This window comes from Onychomys torridus, chromosome 5, assembly GCF_903995425.1.
Source record: "Onychomys torridus chromosome 5, mOncTor1.1, whole genome shotgun sequence".
Lineage (NCBI taxonomy): Eukaryota > Metazoa > Chordata > Mammalia > Rodentia > Cricetidae > Onychomys > Onychomys torridus.
In genome coordinates, this window is record NC_050447.1 from 121688754 (window position 1) to 121700748 (window position 11995).

An 11995-nucleotide genomic window follows, 5' to 3' on the forward strand; every position below is an offset into this window, starting at 1 on the left:
AGTTGGTAGCCTCCATGGAACTACATGAGACCCCACCTCAAAATCAAAACCAGAATAAATAGGCTGAAGTTGAAAACAGCATCAAAACCTGTGTATTCATGGCCAAGAAAAATGTATCTAACTGATATTGAAAATTACTTGCGGCTTGTGCATTTATTAACTGCAAAAAATTCAATAGAGTAAAGGGGTGTGTGTGTGTCAGTATTTAGGAGTACATTGTCCACTGCAGCATTCCAGTGAGTCGTGACGCAATAGCATTATGAAAAGATACCAATTTCCCACATTTTACTGATAAGGAAACCAAAGCTGGGAAACTTTAAAACATGCCTTTTGGAAGGGGAGCTGCCAGTATAACTCGGGCCTCTCCGGAGCTAGAGATGGCCCAGTTATTAAGAGCACTTGTGGCTCTTGAGAGAACCTGGATTCAGTTCCCAGCTTGAACTGTCTTAACTCCTGTTCCAGGGGATTCATCACCCTCTTCTGACCTCCAAGAGTACCAGGAACGAGTTGTACATACGTACATTCAGGCAAAGCACCCATACACATAACAGAAAAATAAATCTAAAAATATTTTTTAAAAGCTCAGGCCTCCCATGCTCAGGTAGAGAAAACTTCAATATATACATACATACATATTATATATAAAATGTATACTATCAAAATTCCTTCTCATTCTCTTTCCCTTCTTCTTCCCTTATTTCTTCTCCTTTTTCCTCCCTCTCCCTCTCCCTGCCCCTCTACCATCCTTTTTAAAAATCACTATTTGTACTGCTATACCATACAGTCCTTTTTCTGGAAGATCCTTTTCCTCTTACACAAATTCCATGAACACACTCCTCTCTCTGCAGTTTTACTCAGTAAAGAGAACAACACTCTTTTGAACAACAGCAATCTTAATGGGAAGAGATACAGCTTCCGGCACAGATATTTTTTCTAGGGTGAAAAACTCCAGGATCACTGTACAAGTCAATCCCCTGGAGCCCAGCAGACTCTATCCATTTGCTGATCAGCTTCTACTTCCAATTTCCTGGCATGCGATGCACCCATACAGTGTCATCCTCCTGCCTCAGCACTTCAGAGACAGAGCATGTGTGTTGTGGACTTGTGTTCTTGTCAAGTCTGGGTTTTATTATCGCACATATGAAGAGACCCCTCGGCTCTCCAATGTCTATAAAGTGGCAGATGAACTCAACCCCAGAGTCACTGTTTCATGTTAAATCAGCCCAGGAATTGAAGACGTGCTTCCCACAAACCTTTTGTGCAGTCTCAGGTGTGTATCTAGATTCTTAATGCTGTGTGTGACCCCTTAATACAGTTAGTTGCTCATGTCATGGTGACCCCAACCATAAAATTATTTTTGTTGCTACTTGATAACTATAATTTTGCTACTGTTACGAATCATCATGTGAATAATTTTGGAAATAGAAGGTTGGCAGAGGGGTTGCGACCCACAGGTTGAGAACCTATCGCATCTGGCACCTTTAAGTTTACAGTAAGGAAAAGAGATAACACATGCTTTCCCAGTTTGAGACTGGAACTCTCCACAGTTCTAATAGTTTATCTTGTTGATGAAATTTCTAACAAATTTCAATTACTTATCAAGAAATCAAAAATCTGTTAAAAATACATAAAGGGTTCAATTTTTAGAGGCAGCATCTAAACTGCTTATAGAGTCTGGCATTTTCTGGGTAGGTTGAGGTGATTCTACAATGTGGCTTAACACCAGGCAGAATGAAAAAAGACTTCCACAGATCTTGAGAGTCTTGCACGGTCGTTTTGAGATTTGTCTGGACCAATAACGATTTAATTTCGTTCACTCACTGCTTAAGGAGAGAGGCTGCACTTGGGATCCACATCCCAATGTCACCTTGCTCAAGAAACTGCGTCATGAAGAGGCGATGCAGAGGTGAGGTCCTAATGCTGATTCCACAGGACTGGGTTAAGATTGTGTTTTCAGGCTGGGGACTTGGTGGCACATGCCTTTAATTCCAACATTCCAGAAGCAGAGGCAGAGGCAGGTGGATCTCTGAGTTCAAAACCAGCCTGGTCTACAGAGCAAGTTCCAGAACAACCGGGGCTACACACACACACACACACACACACACACACACACACACACACACACACACACCACCGCCACCACCACCAAAAGGTTGTGTTTTCAACTTGAGGTCTCAGAGGCCCTGTTCCCAGTCCTTCCAATGCTATCCACCCTCTCAGTCTCTGGGGGACACCTCAGACATGCCCTTCCTGTCACAAACTCTCTCCTGGAAGCGCTGATGCTCTCGAGAGTCCTCTCTGATAGTGGAACTTACTGGGTAGGGAGCTGATGCCAAAAACAGACTCCTAGGGGCTGTTCACTGCAGAGACCCCGCGGAAGGAAGCAATCACAGAACAGCAGAGGCAGCCAGGCGGCACAGTGGTGTCTGCTTGCATGCCTGTGCTGTGTTTGCTGGCAGCACTGTCCTTCCGACGTCGGCGATGGGGGCTGGGGTGGGGGGCAGGAGTCTGCTATGGCAATCTGCCTTCACTCCCTCCTTTCGATCCCACATATCAGGTACCTGCTTTCCAGGCATGGGTGAACGCCAGGGTTCCATAAGTTTTGAAAAAGACCCGAAGTCCCCTGCTGGCATTCCTCAGGTGACATTCTGCTGGGTCCTCCAGGCTGTTAGTGTAGGTTATCTGCTGCCCTCTCTTGAATTTTAGGGCACACTGCACGCAGAAATAGGGCCAGCTGACTGAGGTCTTTCTCCCTTTGAAGGGGTAGACTCACCTTATCCAATGCCAGCTAGAACGGGCGCTGGAACTCTCCCCTTGAGGGCTGCCTCGTCACTGTCCCAGAGTGAAAGTCAACCCCACTTCCCAAAGCAGTAAAGGACTCAGAAGACATGCAACGATCTTCTCTTTTTTTCCATCTGTCTTACTGACATATAATTGACAAATGATACATATATTCAAGGTATACAACTTGATTACCAATATATATATATATATATATATATATATATAAACACACACACACATATCATATATTATGAAGTAATCACCACAATTGCGCTAATGTGTGTGTGTTGGGGATGTGGTGTAGGGTGTGATTGGTATGTGTATGTATAGTGGGGGGGTGGAGATGTCTATGTGGGGGTGGGGTATGAGTATGCACGTGTGTATATTATGTAGGGAGATACTTAAGTGTGTGTGTGTGTGTGTGTGTGTGTGTGTGTGTGTGTGTGTGTGCATGCGTTAATATCCTTGAGATGGACAGCCTTAAAAGCAGGCCCTATGGAAAAGACTGCCACCAAGCCTTACAACAGCTATCCCAGGTTTATTTTCAACACAAGGCTTCATTTTGTTCACACTTTTTTTCTACCCAAAGACTCAGGCCTTCTCTGAGGAGCTACAGCTGGCATCTACATCCCAAGTCATCTTGTTTAGGGAACAGGATCGTGTAGAGGTCTGAGCAGCAACCTCAAACAGAATAGCCTATTTTCAGTCCCATGAACTATGGTCACCATGGATACATTAGATATCCAGAACTCCCCAGCCCTACAGAACTGAAACTTTATACTCTTTGACTAACAGACATTGCCATTTTTCTGGATACAGGAAATATAGTATAAGTATATACAATGAGTTTATTCCACCATAAAGAAGAACAAAATTAGGCAGTTTGCAAGGAAATGTATAGAACTAGAGATCATTTCACAAAGCAAAATAACTAGCAATGTAAGCTCCATTTTTGTAGCTAGAGTTTTCCTGCCTGGCCCAGTCAGGACAAATCTCTCTTACCCGCCAGGCCCACAGTCACTCAGACCCAACCAAGAAAGCACACAGAGACTTATACTGTTTACAAACTGTATAGCTGTGGCAGGCTTCTTTTTATCTAGTTCTTCTATCTTAAATTAACTTTTCTATTAGTCTATAAGTTGACAAGTGGCTCGTGGCTTATGGGTACCTTACATCTCGCTTGTCATGGTGGCGGCTGGCAGCGTCTCTCTCTCTCTCTCTCAGCCTTCCACTTCCCAGACTTCTCTTCTCTGCTTGTCTTCCTGCCTGGCTACTGGCCAATCAGTGTTTTATTTATCAACCAATAATCCACAGCACATTTTTATGAATATAAATATGTAAATAGGACCATGTTGTGGTTGCCATTTTTATTCATGGCTTATTTTACTTAGCACATTGTCCTCCAGCTTGTCACGAAAGACAGAATTTCCTCCTTTTAATTTAAGCCTGAATACTATTCTGACCTATATATTCACATATAGATACAGAACACATCATAGTTATCCATTCATCTACCAAAGATCATCCAGGTTGTTTCCATATCATGGCTACTGTGGTTAAATTCTTTTCTTGTCTTAATGAGAGATCACCCTCTGATCAACATTTTTCCTAAATGCCAATATACAGTTCTGGTGACCATGATCCTAAAAGAAAAGGCACACCAGAATACATTTTGTGAGCCTCTCCAGATGGTACTGTCTGTCCTTCCATGACATCAGTGGCCTAGGTCCTCGCAGGGTTCACAGGGTGGCAAAGACATGGAGGGGTAGTAGTGAAATTATTAAGGCCACTCCATGTAGTTAAAAGGGAGGTTTATTTTGTAGGGTAACTTATAAGTGAAAGGATAGTTAACAGGGTCTGGGAAAGGTGTGGCACAGTCCAGCAGTGTTCTCTAGAGTCAAGGAGTAATGAGGGATAATGACCTAGATAAGATGGAACTACAATCAATGCAAACAATATCAAGCAAGAAACACACACTAAAATCCAGAGAAGTCTAGAGTGTAGGTAAATGGCATGTTACAAAGATCATTCCAAAAGGTGTCCTATCCTAAAGAACCTGAATCTAAGACTTAATATGTTCTAAAATTATATATATAAAGTTGTAACTATAACTGCTAATCTTCAGTCCCATCAAAGACCTGAGAAGGAATATAATGGTACCTGAGAAATGGAAGATGGATACAAGCAACTTTTGGGAGTCTTGCAGAGTAGACAGAGACAGCTGGCAGCCTGGACAGTCATCCAAAGTTCTTTTGTAAAGTTGGGGCATCTGTCTTCAGCCCACAGGTCTAGAGTCTCTCAGTCACTTGTCTCTGTGTCCTGTAGAATGTCTAGCAGTTTCCTCTGTGAAGCAGGAACCTGAAGGATCATTTTGTCAAGCAAAGTTCAGTGGTCACCTTCCTATGGGTCCTGTATGTCCAGTCAATCAAGCAGTCCAGGCAAGAACAGTTTCTTGCCCAAATGGCTATTTTTGTCAAGAAGATAAACTCCATATGGAGTGTCTTCAATCCACATCCTCCTCTCTGTAGGGAACTGGTGCTGCCAGGAGCAGACATGTCTCATTGTCTAGAAAATCTAAATGCCCCAACTTTACAAAAGAACTTTGGATGACTGTCCAGGCTGCCAGCTGTCTCTGTCTACTCTTGCAAGACTCCCAAAAGTTGCTTGCATCCTTTTCCCATTTCTCAGGTAATAGTATATCCTTCTGAGGTCTTTGGTGTAGTTGAAGACTACATAGTTATAATTTCCTTAGTTATAATAAAAGGTAAATTAGATATGAAACCTTAGAATCACAAATATAGGATAGATAGGATATCTTCTTTAGTTTTGCCAAATACGAATAGACTAGTTATTATAAATAGACTAGATATTGTAACTGTAATTCTTGCTTGAAAATTGTTTTGTTATATGTAATTTTACTATGTGAAAGTTAAAACCTTCCTTTTTGAAAAAAAAAAAGAAAAGGGGAAGTGCTGTGGATATCGTTCTGTATAAATAAAATGCTGATTGGCCAGTAGCCAGGAAGCAGAGAAGAGAATTCTGGGAACAGGAAGGCTGAGTCAGAGAGACGCTGTCAGCCGCCACCATGAGATATTAAGATACTGGTAAGCCACAAGCTACGTGGCAACTTATAGATTAATAAAAATGGGTTGATTTAAGATATAAGAACAGTTAGCAAGAAGCCTGCCGTGGCCATACAGTTTATAAGTAATATAAGTCTCTGAGTGTTTACTTGGTTGGGTCTGAGCAGCTGCGGGACTGTCGGGGTGAGAGAGATTTGTCCTGACCGTGGGCCAGGCTGGAGAAAACTCCAGCTACCGAGGGGCCTTGCAGAAATCCCAGCAGCACAGCTCCCTCCCACCCCCCTTCTCTCTGCCAGCTGCTCTCACATAGCCCCAGAGCTCCTTCCCCAGGCCCTTTCTGACCACAGCTGCCCCCTCTTCCCTCACATCCCCTGCTCATCTCCGCTACTTCCTAATACTGAAGGAATTCATGGAAGAAGAGGAAAAAGAGAATGTTCCTAAAGGACAAAATGAAACAGATGATTGCCACAATACCCCCTCCAATTTCATAGGAGTTATCGGAGAGCAAGGAGATGGCAACCATGTATTGCTGGGGGGAAAATCATGAGAGGACCATGTCTAAGAATAAACCCTGTCAGAAATTTGATTTTTCAATTTCTCTGTGGCAATTTCTTCTTCAGCCTGTCCCGATAGCCGTCACATAGAGAACACAGCCACTCCCTTCCTGTGGAGATGATGTCATGGCAGTCTCACTGCACACCTCTTGGTTGGTAACACTGCTACACAGACAAAGAAAGTGCTAGAGCCAGGCAGTGGTGGTGCACGCCTTTAATCCCAGCACTTGGGAGGCAGAGACAGGCGGATCTCTGTGAGTTCGAGGCCAGCCTGGGCTACTAAGTGAGTTCCAGGAAAGGCACAAAGCTACACAGAGAAACCCTGTCTCAAAAAGAAAAAAAAAGAAAAAAGAAAAAGAAAGTGCTAGAACTTTCTGATAGCCCGCTCAGACCACTAGAGGGATAAAATGAACCCAAACTACAGATATTCTTGCAACTTCTCAGCAGCAACATGCCCTGTGCAACCTCTACGGCTGAATGGGATGCACACTTCGTCTACTGCTCTGCTGTGACTGTCGTGAGATTCTTAGCAATCTGTGAGCAAGGAGCCCATCATTACTTTTCATATGGGCCCTGCAGAATATATAGCTGGTCCTACCTAGCGTTCGGAAACAGCCCAGTCCTGAGGCATCCAATCGTGATGATGCTGGGTAACGATCTTCGTGGTGGGCAGTTGTGTGGTTTGCCTGGTACCTGTCATGATTTGCCCAGCTAGCGTGCCTGCTTGCAAGAGGAGCACTGCATGGCAGACTGGCAGCTTCAGTCTCAGGGCTGCAGGCTTGGTCAATTACAGAAAGAAGTTTCCATGGAGAAGTGTGTGATGTGCCTGGAAGGAATCACTGTGGCAGGTGGAAAGATGTTGAGAAATTCTGCACAGGGGAGATCGTGCAGTAAAAAGAGTGCCTTCACTAGCAGCCCCCACGGGTGCTCTTGTTGAATCTAGAAGAGACAGGCAAAAAAAAAGTTTCTTCTGGATTCTTCTTTTCTAGCTGAAGCCACAAGGCCCCTGGTGCATACTCAGCTGACATTATATATTTCTGACTATTTACTCTGAATTCTTCCAGAGATTTTTTCCAAGAAGCACTAAATCAACACAATTTGTTTTATTATAATGCCATGTCATATCATATATCTCCCACTCACATTGGGTTGACAAGGAACTGCATTTTGGATGAGCATATATAGATACACATTATCACAGTTGTCATAGAATACCACTTATTGAACATCCACTATCATATTAGATGCTAAGAGCAGATACATGAAAACATGTATGACAATTTAATAACAGAAGAAAATAATACACTTCCTATTTAATTCAACTTGCCAAAAAAAACCAAAAAAACAAAACAGAAAGGCTTGCTGTTTCTTTCTTGTGCCTGCTGGATGGTGGCAAGAAAGACCCCCTAAAATGTATAAAGCTCTTATCTTCATTCATTCCCCAAAGAATAATAGATCAGTCAAAGCTCTGATGCTGTTTTAATAATGTACAATTTACAATTCATTGGTTACCAAGCACTCACAGTATAATTAATTTTACAGACCTGTTCGGCAAAGCTGCGTGGCTTTGTACAGTGTGGGCGGGGGCAGTGTCAGAGCAGGGCTGCCGGGAGAGAGAAGGACAAAGAAAGAAAGACATCTTTTCTCTCCTCTCAAAGTAGCCTGGTCCTGCACCAGCCGATTAGCCAACAGAGAGCCTGGAAGCATCACTCAGTCTTCTAGGAAGACTACTTGGAGGGAGCTGGGTCACCAGACCAGAGCCTTGCTGAGCAGTTCCCCTTTAGAAGGGAGGTGACCACACTCTCTCTTAACTATGTCCTTGTACAAACCAGACTGGAGTGGCCTATGCTCACCCCCTCCCTCCTGAGTGTACAACAGATGCAGCACTACTGAGTGGGGTGTGGTGGGGCACAGATTCCCTCCTGACTCCCTACTCCAAAGAAGCACCCTTTACTCTTATCAGGCCGCTGGAAAGCAACAGAAAATGTGTTTTGCTTAATAAGGCGCTCTCCGGTTCCTCTCATTTTCCTGCAAAAACATACTTTCCTTTTTCTCTATGATTGAGTAAAACTCCATTGTGTGTGTGTGTGTGTGTGTGTGTGTGTGTGTGTGTGTGAGAGAGAGAGAGAGAGAGAGAGAGAGAGAGAGAGAGAGAGAGAGAGTGTGTGTGGTGTGTGTATACCATATTTTCTGTATCCATTCATTTATTGATGAACACCTAGGCAGATTCCATGACTGAAACACACACACACACACACACACACACACACACACACACACTCACACACCATGAAAGTAGAAATGAGACTCAGGGGCAGGGAAGGAGACTAGTGGAGTGGGCAGGGAGCATAGAGGAAGGTAGAGAGGGGGATTAATATAACACAATAAGCCTGGGGAGGCGATTCCGTGAGTCAAATGCTTGCTACATAAATGTAAGGACCTGAATTTTATCTCTAGAACCCATGTAAAAGTCAGGCACAGCAGCACATATCTATAACCCCAGTGCTTCTATGGCAAGATGGTAGTTAGAGACAGAAAAAAACCCTTGTAGGCCAGCTAGCCTGGTGCATGCAGTCAACAGAGACCCTGGCTCACAGGAAAGGACAAACTCTGAAGCTGTCCTTCAACCTCATTGCCCCCACTGTGGCATGCATGCACCTGTATCTACATGCAAACACAGGCACACATGCCATCTACACACAAAATGATTTTTAATTATTTAAAAATGTGCATAAAATACAAAATATATTTGAATTAAAATGTCTTCATGAAGCCATCATTATGCATAATAAATACGTGCCAATCAAAAAAAATCTTAAGATTTATTGCCTATTCTGATGGATGCTTGCTTTGTTTTCAAATATCTGTTCTAAAACATATGTACACAATTGTATACATCTGTAATATATGCATATATACATAATGCATACATTATATATGTATATCTCAGTTAGGGTTTCCATTGCTGCAATGAAACATCATGACCAAAAAGTGGAAAGGGTTTATTTGGCTTACACTTCTATATCGCTGTTCAGCACTGAATAAGTCAGGACAGAAATTCAAACAGGGCAAGATCCTGGAGGCAGGAGCTGATGCAGAGGCCATGGAGGAGTGCTGCTTACTGGCTTGCTTCCCATGGGCTGCTCAACCTACCTTCTTACAAAAGACAAGACCACCAGCCCAGGGATGGCACCACCCACCCTCCCTTATTGATCACTAATTGAGAAAATGCCTTACAGCTAGATCCCATGGAAGCATTTCCTCTACTGAGGCTCCTTCTTCTCTGATGACTCTAACTTGTGTTAAGTTGACACAAAACCAGCCAGTACAACATACACAGCTTGAAATCAGTTCATACCCCAAAGAGAACCTGCTCAAGTGTTCACCATTGTCCTTAAAGAAAAAAGAATGGAAAGGCACAATGCATTTCAGTTTATCCCCAAAGCCTGCTTTCTCTCCCTGCCATGGGTTCTCATGTAGAGCGCATGGGATGAATCTTGCCTTCTGTGGAGCTGTAGCCTCACATAGCCCACCATACCGTCATGTCTGATGCAGAATAGACACAAGGAGTTTGACCTTTCCAGGCAGACAACTTGAGTCAGCCCTTAACTTTGTCCCTTAGTGTTTGCTTAGCTGTGGAAAGCTATTTAATCTCTCAAGTCTTTAGTTTTCTTGTCTGCAGAGTTGAAAACATACAACCCAGACTTGCAAAGGCTTAAAGGAGTCTGTAAGGCTATCAGCAGAGTGCCTTGTTTGAGCTGTGTGAGCACAGGAAGAGGCCACTGCTTTGTTCTCTCCATTAACACAGTAAGCATCTGTCATATAATGTAATTCAGAGCAACCTTGGAAGAAGATGGTACTTAGCACCAAGAGGGGTTAGGCCAAAGATACCAAACAAATGGCAGGGTCCATTTTCACCTCTTCTGGGCATCCATGTTGGGGAGGGAGCATTTACAAAAAGAATGGAGGTCTCTGTGAGCAGAAAGGGGCTTACAGTTCAACCACTTACATAGCTTGAGGTTTATGGCTTCCTGGGCACACTGCAGATACTTTGCATATTCATTTAATTTCTCATGATTATGGCTGCTGTCCTCATTCTACAGGCAAGGAAGGAAATTCAGGCACAGAGAAGTTTGAGGAGGGGGGTTCAACATCTCTTCTATGTTCCCAGGAATCAACTCTCTAGCCGACTCTAGTGAGTCCCAGAGCACCTGGATAGATGCTGGGGCAGGTGTTAACAGTGTCTTAAAATAGTCATCGGCAAAATTAAACAGAGAGAATTTTATATCCAGAACACTAGGGAGATGACAAAATATCCATAACCCAGGAGGACTAAGGTGGAAAGGGAATTCTAAAAATCAGAAAAAAATGGCAGCTCCTACTTGGAGCCTCACTCAAATTCAGGCTCTGGTAACCCTTAAGATCACTGTTAGCAGCCTTTGCTAATCAGGACCCTAAATTGCTACATGTATTTCTGATTTATTCAAGTTCTGTGGCCGGGACAACATTCCATTCGGAAGAGAACACAGGAGGGTGGAGAGCTGCAGGAACGGTCGGTCCCAGGCTGAACCAGACTCCAGGCTGTGAGAATCGAGGCTGGCTGGCTGCTCTAGGACCGGCTGCTCTTCCTCTCACAGGTGGTGGTACTGCTGGGGTGAGGAGACAGCTCTGTGGTTCAGAGCGCCTGCTGCTCTTCCAGAGAACCGGAAGTTCCATCCACAGTATGCACATCAGGATGTTCACAGCTCCCATAACTCCAGCTCCAGGGGACAGAATGCCCCTTCAGGCCTTTGTGGATACATGAATACATGTACACATGTACACACATACACACACACACACACACACACACACACACACCTTTAAGAGTGGTGTCGCTTTTTCCATGTCTCATCTCCTCATTTCTCAACCTACTTCTACCATATTCTTCTTTTGCTATCATTGACTTATTTCCTTCATTCAAGTTTTCAGTCTCCTGAACTAACTCTGCTAGCCCCACCACTGCCCTGAATGTCTGAAGAGAACCCAGGAAGTCATAAACCTCACTGTGTCTCATTGTGTTCACATTCGTATTTCCTAGAGAAACTCAGATCTGCTCTTTTTCTGCATAGTCACAGGTGCTACCCAGCACAAGAGTTTTCTACCTTCCAGTGTAATATAATACACCTCTTACAGGAGTCCAGGGAGGATAGGACCACCTCTAAGCTCCTGCTTTAACCATGTGACCTCACACTGCCTGAGGCTGCTGTGGGGGAACAAGGGGACTAGGAAGAGTGGGGGAGAGGAAGAGAAGAGAAGTACATTGTGTATCTGCATGAAAACAGCCTTACCTAACTTTATATAACACGTATGTTTTAAAGCATGGATGCCAGCCAGATTCCCACTAAGATGATTCAAGTTGGAACCTCTGGGTTTGGTCTCCAGACATAACATGTATATGATTCCCCAGGTGGTTCCAAGGTGTCATAGTTGAGGACTCGTGTGGTGTGTGTGTGTGTGTGTGTGTGTGTGTGTGTGTGACAGAGAGAGAGAGACAGAGACAGAGAGACAGAGAGAGAGAGAGAGAGAGAGAGA